Here is a 22,972-nt window from a genome sequence, read left to right on the forward strand (position 1 = left end):
TCTCCCGTAACTTTCATAAACTAATCTACTAATGAAAATAATGGAAAAAGTTCATATAAACGTCTTAAAATACTTCGTTTGCGAGTTAGCATAGTGAAAGATTTCGATCGGATTTCAGTTAACCCGGTCGTACTGAAATTTTTACGTTATTTAAGGGGCAGAATTAGTGATTTCTTACGGCTTTTAAAATTTTGAAGGTGCATTAGTATTTCTCTATGGTTTTTTAAATTTTTATTTTTTTTGTTATCCTTGTTTAATGTTTTAGTAAGTTTTTTGTTTTTGTATTTCATATTTCAATTTAAGTTTTAATTTTGTTTTTAAATTTCTAGTGTACGTCTTCATTTTGTTGTAATTTTTGTTGTTTTATTAAATTATATATTTTATTATATTTTTGTTTTCCGGGCAGTGATAATGTAAAAATGTTTTCCGCCCAAAAAAAAAAAGAAAATATGGTTTTGACCCGAAAAATTAAATGAATAGCTCCAGAACCATATCTACAGTAGCTTTTGAGAAATCTGGAGGTTAAAACCAATAAATTAGGGTAAAAAAACTCTTTACGTTTGACTTATAATAACTTTGTTAAATGGGTAATAAACACGTAAGTCTTGATCCCTTTTAACCATGTGGAAAACCAAGGCGACCTGCTGTTCCTTGGTGGGATGAAGACTGCCGGCATTCACTGAAAGATCGTCGTAGGGTTTTGCGTGATTTCAATCGAACACCGAGGGCTGAATTGTTCTGCGCCTTCCGCAACGCAAGGGCTGTTTGCCGTCGAGTGTTTAGGTGTGCTGAATTTTGTCGAATCAATTTCTTGTACAACACCATCATTTGTTAGGGAGAAATACTCAAACCTAGTGTTTGAGTATTCAAACACTAGGTTTGAGTAATCGGTACAATCACCGCATCCGATTGGTCTGCAAAATGGCGAAAACCTTGTTACCGAGCCAGTTGATAATAGCAACCACATTTGGAAGGTCGTTTAGGGCAGTTTCACACATCATCAAACTGCCCTGAGTTTGTGAGATATAAATTGCCCTTTGAAAATATCCCTTTGGTGATTGGTGACACGCAGAATGAATTAACATACCCTTTTCTTATAATGAAATAAGGTGGTATATGTCCTGAATAATTCTCGTGACACTCCCCTGGAAATAGTGTCAGGTTCAGTATGTTATCACACCTCCCAGATACTGCACTACATCTTTTGTGTATCTATAATAAAGTTTTCTCACCAGTGGTTCCAGATTCTTTGACAGAGGCACTGGTTATCCCCATACTGAAATCTGGCAAAGATAAATCATGCCCCACAAGTTATCGTCCTATCTCCTTGATCAGTGCCCTGTGTAAGGTGTGGAACGAATGCTAAACTGTCGTCTAGTGTGGTATCTTGAGAAAAACGCCCTAATTGCTCCAGAACAGTGCAGTTTCTGCCAGGATATTTCATCTGTTCATCACGTAGTCCCTCTGGAAGCTGCTATTCAAAACGTCTTTTTTTTCAATTCCTGGTTCTTGTATTTATCGATTTGCAAAATGCAATGCGTACGACAAGGCATGGAGGAGAGGAATCCTAAATACACTTCATGAATAGGATGTACAAGGTAAGGTAATCTCATCGCATTTATCAGAGGGTTTTCACAGTATTGATTCCTCCGAGTTTGAGTTGGAACGACTGTGTCTGAAAGTTTCACACTAGAAAACTGAGAACCTCTGGGAAGTGTCCTAAGTGTTAATTTGTTTGCCATAGCCATAAATAGTATAACAAACTGGATACAAAAACTGGTTACGTGTTGTTTATTTGTAGCTGATTTCTCTATTTACATAGCATGTAGAATGTTACCTACTGGTGAGAGGCTGCTTCAAAACAGAATAACCTGCTTAGACTCGTGGTGCAAATCTACTGGATTCACGTTTTTCCCGGAAGAAACGAAGTGCATTTGCTTTTCCTTGTTAAGGGTTCACGTTTACCCTCAACTGTATTTGTATGGTGAACCAGTTGAGGCATGCACGCGAATTAGATTTCTAGGAATGTCGTTAGACCAACGACTAACATGGGTAACACATTTAAAGGAAATGAAGGTAAAATGTCTAAAAATTTTAGACATGCTGAGGGTTGTATCCAATACCGTTGGGGAGCTGATCATATATGCATGTTGCGCTTCTACCGAGCTCTAGTCTGTTCCCGGTTAGACTACCCGGTGGCTTATTCGTCGGCGCGGGCCACCGGTCTAAAGATGCTCGATGCAGTCCATCATTCATTAATCCATCTTACCATGGGTGCTTTTTCGTGGTAAGTCTGTTGGCGGACAGTGGTGAACATCTATTTGTAATAGTCAGAAGCAAATGAGAGATATGCTCCTATCTGGCTGACATAAACGCTTAACCTACAACCTTTGATGTGGTATTCTCGAACCAGCATGTTAATCGATATCAGTAACAGCCGAGATTTACTGCTCTGCTAGGCATAAGAGCTCAGTGCCTTTTCTCAGCTTTAAATATGTAATTGCCTCCAGTCCTTACTGTTGCTCCATGTTATTACCCACTCCTCTTGGCAGCCTTCTCTAGTTAACTACTGCTTTGATCTTTGTCAGTATAATAAAAAACACACAAATCTGGTTATCTTAAAAAACGAATTTTATAATATTGTAAATAGCATGAATCCTGATGTTAACAGTTTATACGGATGGCTCTAGAAACTTTAATTCTGTTGGTTCTGCTGGCTTTGTGGTTGGCAACAGAACACATGCTTGACCTCCCCAACATCATCATTATTTTTGTTGCAGAACTGTATTCTATTAATAAGGCCTTACATATAATTAGCCCAAAATATCGACATGTTTTTGTTTGCTCAGATTCCATGAGATTTGCATGGAATCTTGTAAAGATTCCATGCTTTACAAGCGATTAATGACGTGTATTCAAGACATCTATTGTCTGCGAGATTCATCGTGTCATTTCGCAATACATTAATACAACATCGATTAATATTAATACAACATCCCAACTCCGTTGGGGGGAGACACCCGCTTAGTGACGTTCCGGTCGCCATCCACCCCCCACCCTCGTTCCTTGCCCTATTGGACTTTAACGGGAGAATATTAATACAACAGTGAGCGTCTGCTGGATCTCCAGCCATACAGGAATTTCAAACAATGAGCGCGCAGATAATGCGGAAAAAGAGAGAGGCTTGTTTCCAGCCTACTGTTACAAATGGGGTTGCTTTTAACAATCTTGTCTGTCTCCTGAAGAGGGTTGTTCACGATGAGTGGCCAAGTAAATGGGAGAATACCATGAACAATAAACTTCATCAATTAACACTGTTTAATTGTGAAGCTCCTCATGTAGATATACAATTTACAAATATAAATATGCAGTTACGAATATAATAAATATGCAATTTACGAATAGGGTACGCTATGCTCACTCATGGATGTCTGATTACGGAAACAGATGCACGCACCTCTTTGTGCTCGCTGTGATTGCCAACTAACAGTGCATCACACCCTTGTGGATTATATCTGTTCAGAGGCATTGTTTCGCAAGTTTCATCTAGGGGCTAACATGCGAACTATATTAGGGATAATGATATGTTACTATCTTATGTTTTACGATTTCTTAGTCTTGCATTTATATTCAGGTATTTAAATTACTGTAGAGAGTCTCAGCTATTCATGTCATTTGCTGTAAAGCAGATGGTAATTTTATTATTTTAATTTAGATTTACAATGTGATATATTTTTATTACAACAGATATGTCGTGTCAGAGTGATAATGCAAAAGTGTTTTTCGCTCGGAAAACCTCCTCAAAAAACTATTTCTCAAATATATTTCTCAAAAACTACTGTAGATAAGGTTCCGGGACATATTGTATTTCAACTTTTTAGGTCAAAAACCATAAGATATTAACTAATTCTGCCTCTTAAATACTGTAAAAATTTCAATACGACCTTATTTCACCAGGGTAGCTGAACCCGAGCAAAATCTTTCACTAAGCTTTACCTTGCAAACGAAGCATTTTAAGACATATGGTTGTATGAACCTTTTCCATTATTTTCACAAGTAGAAAAGGTAATGAAAGTCCCTGGAGAACTTCATGATACACTCACCATTGGTCCATCAATAAGAAATTATAAATAACGGTTCATTTCAAAACTTGTATTCCCAGAGAGAAATCTTGAAAACCGAATTTTGTTCTAGCAGTGATTAAAAAGCATTGGTGATAAAACTGGGCCCTCTTTGTTACTTTTTTGTTAATGAAAATGTGAAGCATTTAATGGCTATCGCACAATAAATATCTGAAAACGTTTACTCAGTGAAATTACTTGTTAAATTCTATTAATATAACACTGAATTTTCGCCAGCTACTTTTGCATGGATTGCTTTTCGATCTAATCTATTAGGTTTTGGGTTTGATCAGGTACTAAAGTTTTCTTAATATTTAATTTCTTATACTTATTTATAGTTCAATAACTATACATGAATCAGCACGTAGTTTCTCAAGTAAATTAATGAAAATTGTTCACAATTTTTAATTCCATTTTACTTTTGAGCTTCATATGAAACAGACTGACACTTTACAACATCAATGGAAGCATTTATGTTTTAATGTCTAATATTGGAAGTTAACATATAAATCTATGTTATAGATAATAAACGGACACGCACCTACTAACAACAAAAACAACAAAGTAAAATCAAGACAAGAAGTGAACGAATTTTGGGAACTACTAGACGAAACAACTACCAATATCAACAACAAGCACATGAAGATACTGATAGGAGATTTCAATGCCCAACTAAGCAGAGTAAAGAAATAAAATGATGTGGTAGGAGAACGTACAGCACATAAATGTACAAAAAAATGAAATTAATAGAATATTGCAGAAACCACAGAATGATATCCAAATCCACATACTTCTTACAAAAAACCTGGAAACACCTTGACTGGAAAAAAGGAGAATGGCAACTAGACCACGTATATGCATGGACAAGAGCTTCCATAAACAGATACAGAACGTCAGACTGCTAAAAGGCGAAGACACAGGATCGGATTACCACGTTTTCAAAATAAAAATGATTTTCTCCCCATAAAAGAAAATACCAAAAACCACTAAAAACAAAAAGGAATACAATACAGACAATCTAATAAATAAACAAAACTTCCAAGAAGCAACCAAAAACATTTACGGAAAAGATTGTAACTAAATTCACAACAAAACTAAAAGATTCAGCAAAACACACTGCTCCAATCCAACCAAGTGCCAAGCACTGATGTTGGAATAAAGATTGTGACATCACAGTAGAGAAAAGACACCAATATGGCCAATCAGAGGAGTCTCACTTCAATCTAACAAAAAAAAGAAAAGAAATCCACAAAACAATAAGATATACCAAAATACAATTCCAAAAAGACCTAATAAAACAAATCGAAATTGAAAGCGATAAAAATAATACAAAGGAATACTATAGGAACGTTTAAAACACATCAATATCATTCATACATTTTCAAAAAGCCTACGACAGTATTCATGAACCATCAATGCTGAAAATACTAAGAAACTTAGGATTACACCCGAAACTAGTAAAAGTGATAGAACTCACATTAAATCTCCAAAATAAAATTCAGAAGAGAATCATCAGAATCATTCCTAATCAAAACAGGTTTAAGACAAGGAGATGGACTATCCCTACTGCTCTTCAGCTGTACCCTAGAATATCTATGAGAGAATGGTACAAAAAAGACCCACCACACCTAACAATTGAAGCAAGGAAACATGTAAACGATATCAAAGTAAACTGTCTAGGATTTGCAGATGACCTAGCGTTTCTAGCCAATAACACTGCAGAAGCTAGAATCCAAGTAACTTCATTGGAAGAACTAGCAGGAAAAATAGGCCTAAGAATATCATATGAAAAGATTAGAATAACGGCCATAAATCCCCTGCTATTGAACCACGTAATCATAAACGGACACAAAGTCGAGCTAGTTGAAAGGTTTAAATATTTAGAGAAAATATCACACATGACTTCAAAGAAAAACTAAACTGGAAAGAAAGAACACAAAAGCCCAATAAATTTTGGAAGCACATCCAAAATTTATTGCATTAGTAATTTATGATCGAAAACATTTATTTAAAATTTTTAAATAAATATTGTAATATTTAAAGTAAATAATATCAGTTTAAATTATGTTGTTAATTGTTAGTTATTATTAACAATATTATAGCACTGTTTAAAATTTATTATTGTATGCATTATGAATGTAAAATGCAATGAAATTGTTCTTGCAGCGTGTTTTACCTTGTTTTATTATTAACATGATTTTTCTGTTATTGCAACTTTGAATGCTTACAGCTTGATAAACAAAAAGCGGGTTTCAACATTGTTTTTCTTGTAAAATCTTAAATCGAAATCATGTCATATGTGTCCACCGTGCCATTTAAAAAAATTTAATTTGATTCAATACGGTGGATCCAAGATGGCAGACAAAAATTTAAAACCCACCATATTCTGATTTGTTTCTTTTTTTTGACTATGTAGAATCTCACTTTTTTACTGCCTCCAAATACTGCTTAGATATGCATTATATATTTTTATACTGAAATATCACCCGATATATATAAATTATAAATGTATTAAATAAAGCTGAAAGTTGGAAGTTGTAGCTATGTTTTAGGAACTTTAATAATTTTAAGTGTTAATAAAAAGAATTTTAAGCTATTTTGTAGTACATTTTAAGAATGTTATTATTTTTGCTAATAATTTCTTCTTGCACTACTGATCTGAATTTAAAATTAATTAAATACATACAAATTTTCAAACTAGAATGATTTTTATAAAAATAAAATAAAATTTACAAAGTGTACTAGATGATTGTTTGATTTCTGAAAAAACATGGAAACCATAGGTCAACTTTACCCCATAATAATGTTAGAAGTCAAATTACAAAACAAAGCTACCTACACGGCATTTATAGATCTGGAAAAACCATTCGATAACATGTTAAACGAAATGTTTTAGATCTTATGGAAAATAACACAAAATCAAACAGAAAGGGGAGTTATTTGTAAATTTGTAAGAATAAAATTGCTATAATGGGGAGAACATTATGAAAGGCAAGCTGCAGAAGAGAAAGAATTTAAACTTGGATTTAGACTGTTTCTCATTAAAGACGCAATAGAAAAACTGACAAAAAGACATTAAAAATGATTAACTAACTATTCCTGTTCGTTAAATAATTAAGTACTTCAGAAGATCTTTTTTTGAAGAATAGCCTTCTTTAGTGAACCATTAGTGCAACTACCGTTAATAACTTGATTAAAGAAGGATCTACTTATACAATTAACTTCAAAAAGAATTTCCAAAATAATAATTTACTTATTTTGAAAATGGGTTAATCTTTTGTAATTACTATTATCTCACTTTATAATTCTGATTTAGCAAAAGAATTATGTGCAACGTAAGAACAAAAATAAAAACATTTTCTGTAATTTGGTTGTAGCTTGCGGTGACTTGACTAAATAACAATGATGTGATTTATTTCCGAGGAAGAAATGAAATTTATAAGTAAATGAAAATTAAAGATTACTGAAGTGCATAAGAAGGAGAATTAGTTCAGTTGTTAAAATAGAATAAACCAGAAGTTGCAGAATTAGAATAAATCTTTGAAAATATTTATATGAATTAGAAGTGCTTTATAGCAGTGAAATAGGAGATTAGGAAAAAAACCTAAAGAATAGAGGCCTTTTAAATGTGATTTTCCTTTAAAGAAGAATGTTAAAGATTTAGTTGGTTGATAACATTTAAAGTAAACAAGTCTTAAACATTTAGAAGAGAGTAATTTATAGCCGATACTCTAGAGATGAACTAGGTTTCTGGGTCTTAACATAAGAACACAATATTAAAAATTTAGTTCTAGAAGAAGGTGTGCAGCATAATAATACTAAGGAAGACAAATATTGCAATTATTTTTAATGGTTAATTAAGGATGAGGATATATAAATTATGATGTGGCTAAGAGAATCTCTAAAGTTATAAGACAGTTTCATGGTAAAAAAAAATATTTTGAAAACTTTATAAATCTTCTATTTCTCTTAAACAATATACCTTATACTACTAATCTATATAATCGACACATGAAGTTAAGACATTTATGGTAGCGATACACCAGGTTCTATATACCCTCGTCTTATTCTTCTGCCGCAAGTCCATTTAGCCACTGATTAACAGCATTTTTAAATTCATCGTCACCCGCGAATTGCTTACAATTCAAAAATTCTTTCAATTTCCTAAACAAATTGTAATCGGAAGGAGCTAAGTCCGGACTATATGGCGAGTGATCGTAAATTTCCCATCCAAATGTTTTTAGTAAATCACGTGTCGGACCCGCAACATGTGGACATGCATTGTCGTACAGCAGGACGACGCTGTCGGTCAGCCGCCCACGTCGCCAATTTTGAATGGCGCACCGAACTTATGTAGAGTTTCTTCGCAGTAGGCTTCTACATTTTTTAACCCACCGGGGTTGGTCTAGTGGTGAACGCATCCTCCCAAATCAGCTGATTTGAAAGTCGAGAGTTCCAGCGTCCAAGTCCTAGTAAAGTCAGTTATTTTAACACTGATTTGAATACTAGATCGTGGATACCGGTGTTCTTTGGTGGTTGGGTTTCAATTAACCACACATCCCAGGAATGGTCGAACTGAGACTGTACAAGACTACTCTTCATTTACAGTCGTACATATCATCCTCATTCATCCTCTGAAGTATTATCTGAAAGGTAATTACCGGAGGCTAAATAGGAAAAAGAAAGAAAGGCTTATGCATTTAGTCGTTCCACGTGGCATGAAATCAATCAGCAGTATGCCAAACCGGTCCCAAAAGACTGTGGCCATCAGTTTGCTTCCAAATGGCTGTGGCTTGACCTTTGTTGGTCCGGTTGGTGATTGAGGATGATACCGTTTTCAGACGTGTCTTTCATTCATTCATTATTTTATCACCGTACACAGCAACCAACTGCCAGTGAATTTCAGCCGGCTTAACGTTTTGATGGTTTAAAAAACGTGCGACTCCATGCATTTCACAGTCGGCGGAAACATCGATTTTCCTGTTCATTTTGTAACGTAATAACTCGCACGTAATCAAAGATACTACAACGCGACAACTTAGACAACAATGCAGTGTGTAAATTACTAGCGTGGCCATGAACGACAGGTTCGCCAACGTTATGGAGAGAAATTTCCCAGTGGTCTTTACTTTAGAGCTATCCCTGGTAGTATACAATGCTTAAATTATTTGTGGCTAAGAGATAGGCATATAGGGAAAAGAATGGAATGCAGTATTGGCTAGTCAAATGGAAAAAGATAATTTTTTTCCTGATGATTGCAACTTCACAAAACATTTTTATTACTGCATTACAGTTTGGAAAACTTTCTGTCGCTATTACAATTTTTTTATATAATTTTTGTGTATTGTATTATTTGATCCACTGTAACTTTCATTTTATGTATGTGATTATTTTGTTTAAAAAAGTTTGTATTTTTTTATATTTTATAGTGTTCAACTTTGTTACTCAAAAATTCTTGTACTATAATTTAATATAACATTTATATTAATGACTAAGAATGGTTTTTTATTAGGATTGAAGAAACAATATTTACAGTGCTCAGTCAAGCATTTAAATTACAACTGGTTTCCAAATGAGAGATTAAATATGTCATGCCTTCATCAGACAAACTTCTGTTTCTGCACTTGACCTTGAATTCATCCAGTATTTTTATGCACTATTCTGTGATATTACAATATAAAATTTTAACATAAAGGTGGTAGGCCTGTTAGTTATAAGCTGAACAACGAGCTCAGAAGTGGCATTGTCAGTAATTCAGTGTGTGTGGAATTAATGTTCTTGACTGTGACCTCATTCTTTAGCATATATATGATTAACAAAAGATCTTGTTGATAATTCGTGCACCATCTATCTGCAACACATGCCATTATTTGTTCAGTGAGTACAGTAAAATTTAGTAATTTATAATTTTTTTATCTTCAATTATTTAAACAATCAGTAAATTAATCATCAGTCGATTAGAACTGATTCATATTAATAAGCAATTAAAAAAAATTTCACTGTTCAATTTACAGCAGTCTTAAAATTTATATAATATTGTAGATACTTGAATCATTTGTGTAATTTTAAATTAATGTTATTATTACACAGGTTTCTGTGCACTGTCAGTAAGTAAACTTAAGTTGCACTCGTTTGTTCATTAGGTAAATAATACCAGATACAGAAGTTGTTGTTATTAATGCTTTATATGATCCAGTACAAGTGTATGTTATGTATGATATTGTATGTTCAAAGTACTTTCATAATATATTTCTAAATAAAGGAATATGTGTTAAAATACTCTTAATTGATAAGTTTTTTGAGTGATTTAAATTTGTCTTGTATAACATTTTTAACATAACGTTTTTTTTATTAATGTTAATTTATTTAAAAAAGTATTAATTTAGTATGCTGATTATTTTATTAGAAACAGCAGTATAATAGTGCATACGCTTAGATTAAGGTAACAATATTTATAAAAAATATGGAATATTTATTGTAATTAGTAATTATTTTTACATTGTGCAGATCACATCAGGGATGGATTAGTGTGTTATTCCATAAATAAAAAAAAGGAACTGCTCTAGTGTTTTTCTATCAGGAAAAACCTTGTAACATCACAAAATATATTTAACAATTTATAATGTATTATGCATATTTTAACAGTTAAAACATAATTATATATTTTGTGTTGTTGCTTTGGAATGCTGTATTATTAATAATAATTAAAAAAAAAAAATGGTTAATGCTTAAATGTATGAAGTTATTAAAAATACATGTGGAGATATATATAAAAAGGTGTATGTAATAACAGCAAAAAATTTAGTAATATGGTTAGAAATGAATTAAAAATGATTACTTTTGACACTCATTCCATCATCAGTGTTTTCTATAAATTTGTAATTGTATATCTCTATGTGTCATAAATAAGTTTTATTATCTGTTGAGATTACATGAAGCTGCTTAAATGTGTAATATTTTTTTTTTAAGAAACACCAATTGTGGACTAAGTCTGGAGAAAGTGTGTTTTGTAATCTTTTTTTTTGCTTTTATGAATTTGGCAGCAATAATCTTTATTATTTTTTACCCCCTACTTGCCTGGGCTGGACCAACAGTTAAGTAAAACTTGGGCCCAAGTGTCCTTGCCCAAGAGTGTCCTTGAACTCAAATATGAGTCTTCCCACCTAGCAGCAGTATGTCTGGCATGGCAGGTCGGCTCACTGGTTGGATCTTAACTTTTCTTTATGCCCAATGCTGAGGGTACATCCCAACCCCGGGGGGTTGTTGCCACAACCCCCCCACCATTCCGTTCCTAGCTGTGATGGGCTTTAATGGGAATCATCTTTCACCCTCTCTAACTTTTTACATCTCATAGTAATAAGCCAGACATCATTGAGATGCCTCTGTAGACATTTACATTAGTGATTTTTAAACTCAGCTTTTGCCTTCACTACAGGCCTCATCTAGACATCTTGAATGGCCTACAAATTGAATAAATAACATATCACAAAAATGTTGTCTGCAGCAACGAAATTTATTCCTAGTTCTCATAGTGAACTCAACTTGAGTTCATACCCCTGATGACTCTGAGGGTACATTCAACCCCTTAGGGGACCACCATAAATGGCTTCCCCTCACCAGTACTGGGTCTTGGGTCTTTTTTTATTTCTCCACACCTCCTTATCACCCCTGGAATCCCCTGCTGATCATTGGAACCGAAACACCTCGGCCCTCACGACTGGGACTGTCCTCCCTGCCCTACTCTAAAATCCCCTGTTTCATCCTTTCGAGTCCTTGGCTTGTATAACCGCTGATGTGAAGTCTTCAACTGCCCTCCAGTTCGTAGGTGACTCAAGCATGTAAGCTACCAGATCTTCCGGTGGCAATCTATCAGTTCCTGCTCACAGTCTGTGTTCTCTCCATTCCGTACAATGGAACAGAGTGTGCTCCACTGTATCTTCTGCTACAATACATGCAGTTAAGAGAGTCTCTTCTTCCCACCCTGGATAGGTAGGATTCAAAGCTAGCATCACTCATATGTACTGTGTGGAAGCCTGTCTCCCTGTGCCTCTGTTGCACCAGGCCGTCAAGTCACATTATCTGCTTCATCCATGTTGCAATACTGCCCATTCACCATCTCTCCTTCCAATCATTCAAGGTAGCCAACCTTGCCTTTGCCGTTCCCATGCCGTTAAATCAGTTTGTGCTCTCCCCTTTGCCATAACACAAGTCGCATTGAATAATGTTGTACAGTATGCCGACGTAATACTCAATAACGTTCTTCAGTGAATGCTCTAGAGTCTCTCCAGATTGTGTTTAATTCTCACAGTAGTTCCGTAGACCGGGGCTGCATACAGCATTGAGGAGGTAATGACAGACATGATCAATGTATGTTTTGACGATTTGGGCCCCCTCTGATTTGACATAAGCCGATTGATTGCAGCGTCTTTTCAGCCTTTTCACTAGTCAACCTGTACTTGTTCGCTGAATCTACATGCGTGGTCGATAACTATCCCTAGATATTTGACCTTCCTTACAGATTACAGAGTATAATTGCCAATTCTCAGTTCAATAGGTCCTACTTGCCTCTTGCCTGTCAGAGTTGAATAAGTACACTTGTCTGGGGCCAGCGCCAGTCCATGCTCGCCCACCCACGTATCTATCATGGCTAATGCTCTATTAGTATCATAAGGTCATCAGCATAAGTAATGGCCTTAGTCCCCCACAGGCAGCCGAAGTGTGAGCACTCTTTTCAAAGACAACTACACAGAGCAGGGGGCCAAGCACCGATCCTTGTGGGACCCCCTTGAACATCTGGCAATAGAGCTGGGTCTGCTGTGTATCTGCAGTTTTCCACCTGTCAGAAAGGTATTCTTGTATTTTTTTCTGCAAGTAGTTATTTATTCCCTTCTCGTTGAGAGTTGTCATGATGATGTCCCATGGGACTGATCTGAAGGCATTCATACGTGATGATGAGAGGCATACCCCTCTGGTCCTCCAAGTACCTTCCTTCACACCATTGGCCCAACAAACCACCGTTGACAAGGCCTGCAGTGTGGAACGACCTTTGCAAAAGCTGAATTGATAGCTGTGGATGCCAGCGCCTGCATTCAATTCGTCTACTATATATATATATATATATATATATATTTTCCCATGTAAACTCAATGGTCAGTATTCAGCTGTTGAGTCTGTTACCCTACTCTTTGTGAGGAAAAACAACCTGGATTTTTTTCAGCATTTTGGAAGGTTTTGGTCTGTAAACCATGACTGGCCACTTCTACCATCTCCTACAGTACTTGGATAAGACCCTTCAACAAGTACCTATGTATATTAATATATAAAACTACACCTTGTATTCAGGTATAATATCTGTATCTGGGGGGGTGTCAGAAAATCCCCATGGACTCTTTTAAAGTGCAAAAGGGAATCCCCAAAAAATAAATTTTTTCTAGGCTATGTCTCGATGGGCCGGTTGTTTTTTGCTGAAGCAAGCGTAACAGAAGTTGCTTAATCAGTTATGCAGCATGGACTACTCTTTTCTTCGACAGTAAGATGAACCAGACAATTTTATTTGGTAATAAGATGGTGCACCTCCTTACTGGTGTAACTCTATACAGGATCAGTTCAGCATTGGCATAGCTCTGTTGGGATAGACCTGGTCACAGATCGGTGGCATCCAAGGTCACTTGATTTTGACCCCATATGATTTTTCCTTTTTGGTTTTATGAAAGATCTTGTTTATGCACTTCTGCAATCTACTGATCTACCCTATTTTAGAGATAAGATAGAAGCAGCCAGCTGTCGCTTCCGTTATTCAAAATAAAATATGGGATGATCTCTATTAGTTGAATGTATGCTGCATGACAAAAGGTCCTCAGATTGAATGCTTGTAGGAAAAAACTACAAGAAAGAAAAACTATAAGAATTAACTATTTACACTTTCTTTTTATTTGTGGTTCATTACTGTAAGTAAAAGTTAAGAAGTGTTTGTACACCTTGCTCATATAGGAATCATATAGTAAGGCATGTTGAAATCATGACTGAATTTAATTATTTACTAATTCATAAAAACTGAATCTTTCTTTTATCTGTCTCATGATAATGACAGTTATTTCAATTAATAAATCTCATTTCAATTTGTGTATTTGTTTGGTAGCTCTAATTCTACTTTACTATTATCATAAAATATTTATTTAATTTTAAACTTCCTTTCAAGTCTTAAGTAGTTGTACTGTCTAGCTGTATAGTGTACTGTATAAGGGAATATTTACTAACTGGGTCAAGTTTTGCATTTCAGTGTTTTTGCAGATCTTGATGTTTCATAACTTCTCCCAACAATTGTATATGTATGTATGTTTACATACATACATACATATACATGGCCTTTTTTTGCTTAGATCTTGACTGGAGGACTGATCTGGCATGATGATTTCTGCATACAGATCATTGATGCCATTTAATTTTGGTCACAATTGGTCAAGGGACTAGGGAGGTAAAATTTACTCAAAATTAGGTAAAGTTTTTCATTTAATTTAGTACTTCTCTAGATAGCTAAGTTACTTTCTGATGATATTTAGTCTTATTCATACCCATTAAGAAGTTGGGGCAAAACCCCATTTTTCTTTTTTGCCACTTCTGGATTTGGTTACATTGTTGTTTTAATTAGATGAATTTTAATTTTTTCTTATTTTAATTAGTATGTAAAATTTGGTTATGTATTTGAGCAATTTAATTCAAGGTGGAGGAGGTAACAAGCCTAATTTTTTACTTTTTTTTTATCTATTATCAGTTTGCTTGATATCTTCACACCGGATTAACTGATTATTATGAAATTTAAAAAAAATGTTTTCTGAATATATCGATCGTTGATGCAGTTTAATTTTGGTTTTAATTAGTCAAGGGGGTGGCGAGATACAGATAGTGTGGGTCCTATATCTCATAAGTTTACTCAGAGTAGAATCATTTTTATATAAAATTCCTTTTGTCGCATAACTTTACTGGTTTTGTTTTCTATGTTGGTTGACAGTTATTTCAATTAATAAAACAATCTCAGAGGTGCTGCTTAGTTTTAAAGAATAATATTCCATTTGTTATCTGCACCTTATAATTCATAAGCAATTATAGTCTACTTTTAAATTAGATAGAAATTCTGTTGTTGGTTTAACTGGCTGAATTAGCAAAGCAAATGGTTTATAAAAATACAATATAACTAGAAAGGTTATAGAAAAAACCTATTTCTTCTTATTAACTGATCAAAATAAAAACTTGTGTTGTGCTGTATTCACAGATAATACAGAACACAACAAAAAAATTGTAATGTATTACTTGCAAAAATTACTGAAGAAGGACAAAAAGAATGATTATTATCTATCTATTTATGAGGAACAATCAGAAAGGAAGTTACACCCCCTCTATGAAACACACATATTTGATTTTTGATCTTTAATGGCTTTACGCACTTTTTTTAAAGTCTCACAGTAAGATTCGGCATTGATTTTATTCATTGGGGTGTAAATTCATTGTAAACAACTCCTTCATAATTGAAAAACTGCCACCATAACCTTTGGAACATGTGGGGATGTTTTCACTTTTTTTTGCTTTGGCGAATTGTTTGTGTTTCCATTCATGTATGATGCTCGTTTAGTCTCAGGAGTGTAATGAAGCACCCAGTTATCATCCTCTGTGATGATTTGCTTCAAAAACTGTGGACCAGTTCTGGAATAATGTTAAAGAAAAGAAAGAGCAGATGCAAAACATTGATGTTTATGGTTGTCGGTCAACAGATGTGGTAACCATCAAGCACACAACTTATAGTAACCAAGCCAGCCGATCGTGAATAATCACAAACACAGAATCATAACTGGTGTTAAGTTCACTTGCAGTCTTTAATTTTAATGCGTCGGTTAGTCAAGATCATTTCAATCACGCGTTTTGCATTACCAGTCATGTTTGCAGTTGAAGGACGCCCAGCATGTAGTTTGTCACTCATATTTGTTCTTCTGTTTCTGAACATTTGGTACCATTTTATGATCATCAGGCGTGACATTGCATTCTCACCGTATACCTCAACAATTTGGCGATGAATTTCATAAGATTTATATTAAATATTAGCAGGCTTTTTTCTGCTTGAAATCTCTATGCCAACCAATAAAGAGAACAAGAAGGTTAAATACTTTTTGATCTGTATCTTTTACCTCATCCTTCCTTATTAGGTTTAGTCACTAAACAGGAAAATTCTATAACTTAATGGTATATTAATAAATGCATCTGTGATAACATTTAATTCATTATTGTTCTTATTTCATTACTTTTGTTTTAGTAATTTTCAGATTAAAATTCTTTGTCAGTAATTGGTTGATGCTTAAAATTTCTTGCCCAAAAGATGTTACCAGCAAAAATCTTAACATTTTTTTTTCTCTGATAATTAATGTATTTTCAAATTTAATTTCCAGTTGTTTAATCCTTTTTCTATATCTTTGTTTCACTCCTTCCCAAATCAGAATTTGTCTTCATGTCTTTTACTCTTATTACCTGATTTCTGTATGGAGACTTTATTTTATTTAAAACTTTTATTAATTTTTTTTTGAAAAATTTCTTTGATTGTTTCTTTGCTGTATGTCCACGGCATTTGTTCATTTCTTTATTTCTTTTTTTGTAATTATTGTAATCAGAACAATAAATTTAAACTTTTTGGTTGTTACAGACCTTTTTTTATGGCATAGTGTTTTGTATTAAGTTTGCTTTAGTTGCTGGTTCCTTATCTTTATGTATTCATTAAGTTAAACAAGTTAATAGTACCGTTGATTGCTTTCTGTGTATCAGTACTGTAATCTTTTCTCACATTTTATCAGCATAGCTTTGTCCACCATATTTAAAATTGGAAGACATGTAATCTCAAGTATATCAAAGTAAGGAAAGTTTTCTATTTAATGTGGCCAGTTAAAATGAACTTTGTAAATTTTAATGTTGTGTATGTGTAAAATTTAGTGTGTGTGTGAGTGTAGAGAAATATTGTGAGAGGGGAGAGATTGTGGTTGGGAAAGAGAATTTGTCTTCATTTTTATTTAGGTGAAGGAGAGCTTGCAATCTTCTTCAAGTTAAACTTTTAAAGGACGCACAAGTTCTTAAATATTTAGGTTGAAAATACAAGTACTAAAAGCAGAGAATCTTTAAAAAAAGTACTAAAATAAAAAAAGAAATAACAAAAATAGGTATGTATGTTTGTTTGATAAATTATGCTCTTTTTCATGTAAAATAAATGTTAACTTCTTAATAATACTCTTACAACACATATACAAAAATGTAAAAACTATACATTTGAAAAATTAAAAAAAAAAGTTTTAAACTATTTATTAATTAAAAAAAATAACAGAAAATACATTATAAATGATAATAAAATTAAAAAAAAACAAATAATGTTAATAAGGAAAAAATTAATTAATAAAACAGAAAATAAAACTGTAACAGAACAAAACAAAAAGTTTTGATTACTTCTAACAAGTAATAATGATTGTGTTAAATAATAAAAGCATTTTACTGAGGAGAAATCCTCTGTGGTTTCTGTAGACAGTTTTGTTATTACTCAGTATAACTTGTTTACATGTGTCAAGATATCTAATATGTTAATATATCCTACTTAATTTTACTTTCCAGTCTAGATAATATACAAGATGTTTTTGGAATAAAGAAATACAGGTTTCTTATAAAGTAAAGAAAAAACTGGGTTTGAGAGGAATGTTTTAGGGGAAAGTAAAGAAAAACACTCATAGTCAAAAAGTCCAGAAATTCTTTTTGGTTAGCAGAAACCTTTTCTTTTTCATTTTAGCTAATTTCTTCTTACTACTGAAGAAGAATATGAGGTTGCAGTGAAATTTTTGGGATTCAGATTGTGGACAAAATTGGTGATAGATTTTTTCACTTTACAATTGGTCCTGGAACTCCTAAGTCTAGTAATTTCCAAGAAAATTGTTGTAAAGCTTGAAATATTGGTGACTAAAAACTTTGTTTAAATGAATTTCTATACCTTTGTCATAAACCTTAAAAGAAATTAATTCTTATTAATAAGAGAAATGAATTCTCATAACTGTAAATGAAGTCAAATGATAACATGAATTTTGAGTAATCTGACTTTTTAAAAAATTTGGCAGGAGAATTGTTGTATAACTTTGAACCAAAAAAATCTTTCTGTCATTACAAAAAGTTATAGAAATAGAATTACTTCTGTAGTAAATGAAAAATTAAATTTATGAGTAATTCAGTAGCAATCTTTATAGCTAATTAAATAAGAAAACAATATATTAAAATTCATATTAACAATTTAATTGAGAGATATTTTATAAGTTCACAATATTGATAGCTGATCAAGTGTGTGAGTTAGCTGACCATTGTTGTGTTCCAAATCTTCAGCTCCAGCTTTTTGCTGGTTTGGATATTCAGAAATTTGTGCCAGTAACCTGAGTGTGCTCAAAATATGGAAAACTGAGACATGATCAAGATAGTTGTACAGAATTTGGTTGCACTGTTTGGCCAGTTATTTTGTTCAACCAATTGTATTCTTTGTTGCAGCTATTGCCATGAAGATACCTGACAAGGATTACATTTTTTGTGAAGAACTAATAAATTATTATTTGACCTCTATTAACTTTCATAAGACTGATCACTGACTGAATGAATGATCATCTCTCTTTTTAACTCACATCTCTTATGAAAGCACCTGACATTGGTATTGTTTAGTGGCCAAATAAGCCAATTCTCTTATGGCTCAATTTCAGACCTTTGATGTAAGTGCTGAGGGGCTATTCCTCAGTTGCAGACCTTGTGATAAGAAAAGGTTTTTTGTACCCTGAGAGTGTTAAAAGAATGATAGCCAATATACACATGATTATTGAACCACCTCTAAGAAAAATAGTGTTATATAATTTTATTCAAAATTTATAATAATATTTTATAGAAGTGATTGATTAAACTTATATGATTCACCCTCCTCTATGAATCATGAGACCTTGCCGTTGGTGAGGGGGCTTGAGTGCTCAGGGATACAGAGTAGCTGGACCGAAGGTGCAACCATATCGGAGAGGTATCTGTTGAGAGCCAGACTAAGGAATGATTCCTGAAAGAGGGCAGCAGCTCTTTCAGTAGTTGTTAGGGGCGTGAGTCAGGACGACTTAAACGGCCGTATCAACATCACTCAGTCCTTTCCAGCTGAAAGCAATGGAAAACTACAGCTGCTTTTTTTCCAAGAAAATGTGGCTCTGCATTTTCACATAGCAATAATGGAGGCGCCTTCCTTGGTAAAATATTCCGGAGGTAAAATAGTCCCCCGTTCGGATCTCCGGGTGGGGACTACTAAGGAAGGGGTCACCAGAAAATTAAAAAATAACATTCTACGAGTCGGAGCGTGGAATGTTAGAAGCTTGAAAAAGGTTGGTAGGCTAGAAAATTTGGGAAATGGGTAGGACAAATGTGGATATAGTAGGAATTAGTGAGGTTCGGTGGGAAGAGGAAGGCGACTTTTGGTCAGGTGATTTTAGAGTAATTAACTCAGCGTCAAATAATGGGCAGGCAGGAGTAGGTTTCGTGATGAACAAGAAGATAGGGAGGAGAGTGGAGTATTTCAAAACGCATAGCGATAGAATCATTGTAATAAGGATAAAATCAAAACCTAGACCGACAACGATTGTTAACGTCTATATGCCTACAAGCGCCCATGATGATGATGAGGTAGAGTGTGTATACGAAGAGATTGATGAAGCAATTAAACACGTAAAAGGAGATGAAAATTTAATAATAGTTGGAGATTGGAATGCAAGCATTGGAAAAGGCAAGGAAGGAAATATAGTGGGTGAATACGGGCTGGGCAAAAGGAATGAAAGAGGGGACCGACTTATAGAATTTTGCACGAAGTATAATTTAGTAATTGCCAACACCCAATTTAAAAATCATAATAGAAGAATGTACACTTGGAAAAAGCCAGGCGATACTGGAAGGTATCAGATAGATTATATCATGGTTAAGCAAAGATTTAGAATCAACTCGTTTACTGCAAAACTTACCCTGGAGCAGACATTAATAGCGACCATAATTTCGTGATAATGAAATGTAGATTGGGGTTTAAAAACCTGAAGAAAAGGTGTCAGATGAATCGGTGGAATTTAGAGAAGCTTGAGGAAGAGAAGGTAAAGAAGATTTTTGAGGAGGACATCGCAAGAGGTCTGAGTAAAAAAGATAAGGTAGAAAATGTAGAAGAAGAATGGGAGAATGTTAAAAAGGAAATTCTTAAATCAGCAGAAGCAAACTTAGGCGGAATAAAGAGAACCGGTAGAAAACCTTGGGTTTCAGACGATATATTGCAGCTGATGGATGAACGTAGAAAATATAAGAATGCTAGTGATGAAGAAAGTAAAAGGAACTATCGGAAATTAAGAAATGCTATAAACAGGAAGTGCAAACTGGTGAAAGAAGAGTGGATTAAAGAAAAGTGTTCAGAAGTGGAAAGAGAAATGAACATTGGTAAAATAGACGGAGCATACAGGAAAGTTAAGGAAAATTTTGGGGTACATAAATTAAAATCTAATAATGTGTTAAACAAAGATGGTACACCAATATATAATACAAAAGGTAAAGTCGATAGATGGGTGGAATATATTGAAGAGTTATACGGAGGAAATGAATTAGAAAATGGTGTTATAGAGGAAGAAGAGGAAGTTGAGGAGGATGAAATGGGAGAAACAATACTGAGATCTGAATTTAAGAGAGCATTAAAAGATTTAAATGGCAGGAAGGCTCCTGGAATAGACGGAATACCTGTAGAATTACTGCGCAGTGCAGGTGAGGAAGCGATTGATAGATTATACAAACTGGTGTGTAATATTTATGAAAATGGGGAATTTCCATCAGACTTCAAAAAAAGTGTTATAGTTATGATACCAAAGAAAGCAGGGGCAGATAAATGTGAAGAATACAGAACAATTAGTTTAACTAGTCATGCATCAAAAATCTTAACTAGAATTTTATACAGAAGAATTGAGAGGAGAGTGGAAGAAGTGTTAGGAGAAGACCAATTTGGTTTCAGGAAAAGTATAGGGACAAGGGAAGCAATTTTAGGCCTCAGATTAATAGTAGAAGGAAGATTAAAGAAAAACAAACCAACATACTTGGCGTTTATAGACCTAGAAAAGGCTTTCGATAACGTAGACTGGAATAAAATGTTCAGCATTTTAAAAAAATTAGGGTTCAAATACAGAGATAGAAGAACAATTGCTAACATGTACAGGAACCAAACAGCAACAATAACAATTGAAGAACATAAGAAAGAAGCCCTAATAAGAAAGGGAGTCCGACAAGGATGTTCCCTATCTCCGTTACTTTTTAATCTTTACATGGAACTAGCAGTTAATGATATTAAAGAACAATTTAGATTCGGAGTAACAGTACAAAGTGAAAAGATAAAGATGCTACGATTTGCTGATGATATAGTAATTCTAGCCGAGAGTAAAAAGGATTTAGAAGAAACAATGAACGGCATAGATGAAGTCCTACGCAAGAACTATCGCATGAAAATAAACAAGAACAAAACAAAAGTAATGAAATGTAGTAGAAATAACAAAGATGGACCGCTGAATGTGAAAATAGGGAGGAGAAAAGATTATGGAGGTAGAAGAATTTTGTTATTTGGGAAGTAAAATTACTAAAGATGGACGAAGCAGGAGCGATATAAAATGCCGAATAGCACAAGCTAAACGAGCCTTCAGTAAGAAATATAATTCGTTTACATCAAAAATTAATTTAAATGTCAGGAAAAGATTTTTGAAAGGGTATGTTTTGGAGTGTCGCTTTATATGGAAGTAGCTTAAGATTAAAAGATTAAGATTAAGTAGCAAAAGATTAGAAGCTTTTGAAATGTGGTGCTATAGGAGAATGTTAAAAATCAGATGGGTGGATAAAGTGACAAATGAAGAGGTACTGCGGAAAATAGATGAAGAAAGAAGCATTTGGAAAAATATAGTTAAAAGAAGAGACAGACTTATAGGCCACATACTAAGGCATCCTGGAATAGTCGCTTTAATATTGGAAGGACAGGTAGAAGGGAAAAATTGTGTAGGCAGGCCACGTTTGGAGTATGTAAAACAAATTGTTGGGGATGTAGGATGTAGAGGGTATACTGAAATGAAACGACTAGCACTAGATAGGGAATCTTGGAGAGCTGCATCAAACCAGTCAAATGACTGAAGACAAAAAAAAAAAATATGATTCACTTTCATGTTAAAAGTTGTAACAATTACTTGACAGTAATGGTGGCATGTAGTGAACAAAAAAACCTTGTTCATGATTGGCATAAAAATAATGAAATTTTGAGAAACAATGCCTCGTTTTAATATGCTATGCTATCTGGCAAACCACATTCATCTGAAATGAAAATTCTGAACACTTTTACAATTTTTCAGTGACTTGAAATTGGCATAGCCATTACACTGGTATAGCCAACATTACATCCTTTTTATTTCTAATCTAAAACCACACAAAAGTTTCCTAGAGATTTGGACAATAAGATTTAGTGTATGTAAAGATATGTTACAAACCTTCAAAAACAATGTAAGTATGTGTTGACCAGCTTTGGAAATGTGGATAAAACACTGCTGCTTTTTGACAAGATGTTTAATTATACAGTGTATTTTAGAGAAGTCTGTTATCATTAATATTACAGAACATGAAAAACCACACTCCATTCTAGTCCTTTCCTGAATGGGTGATTGAATGATACCTTATACTTTGTTAAATGTAATAAAAGGATACATTTGATTACAAAAAATAGGTAAATTATAGACTTTCTGTCTGGTATATCAATACTTTCAAGAAAGAGGTTATTATGT

The 22,972-nt window shown here is 33.9% G+C and overlaps 1 protein-coding gene across 15 annotated transcripts in view; it reads left to right on the forward strand.

Moving 5' to 3' along the window:
* The window catches only part of LOC142318445 (sodium-independent sulfate anion transporter), a 161,333-nt gene that overhangs the window by 32,440 nt on the left and 105,921 nt on the right, over window positions 1-22,972 (forward strand). For 4 of the 15 annotated variants that reach the window (XM_075355040.1, XM_075355073.1, XM_075355058.1 and 1 more), the window contains exon 1: window positions 9,842-9,998. The exons of 6 other annotated variants lie outside the window; for them this stretch is intronic. The gene's annotated coding sequence lies outside the window, so the exon portion shown is untranslated. Of the gene's footprint in view, window positions 1-9,841; window positions 9,999-10,356; window positions 10,564-17,171; window positions 17,315-22,972 lie in introns of those variants that run through there. 5 more of the 15 variants (XM_075355048.1, XM_075355079.1, XM_075355056.1 and 2 more) reach the window with 3 other exon arrangements.

Source organism: Lycorma delicatula, chromosome 1, assembly GCF_047948215.1.
Source record: "Lycorma delicatula isolate Av1 chromosome 1, ASM4794821v1, whole genome shotgun sequence".
NCBI classification, from domain to species: domain Eukaryota; kingdom Metazoa; phylum Arthropoda; class Insecta; order Hemiptera; family Fulgoridae; genus Lycorma; species Lycorma delicatula.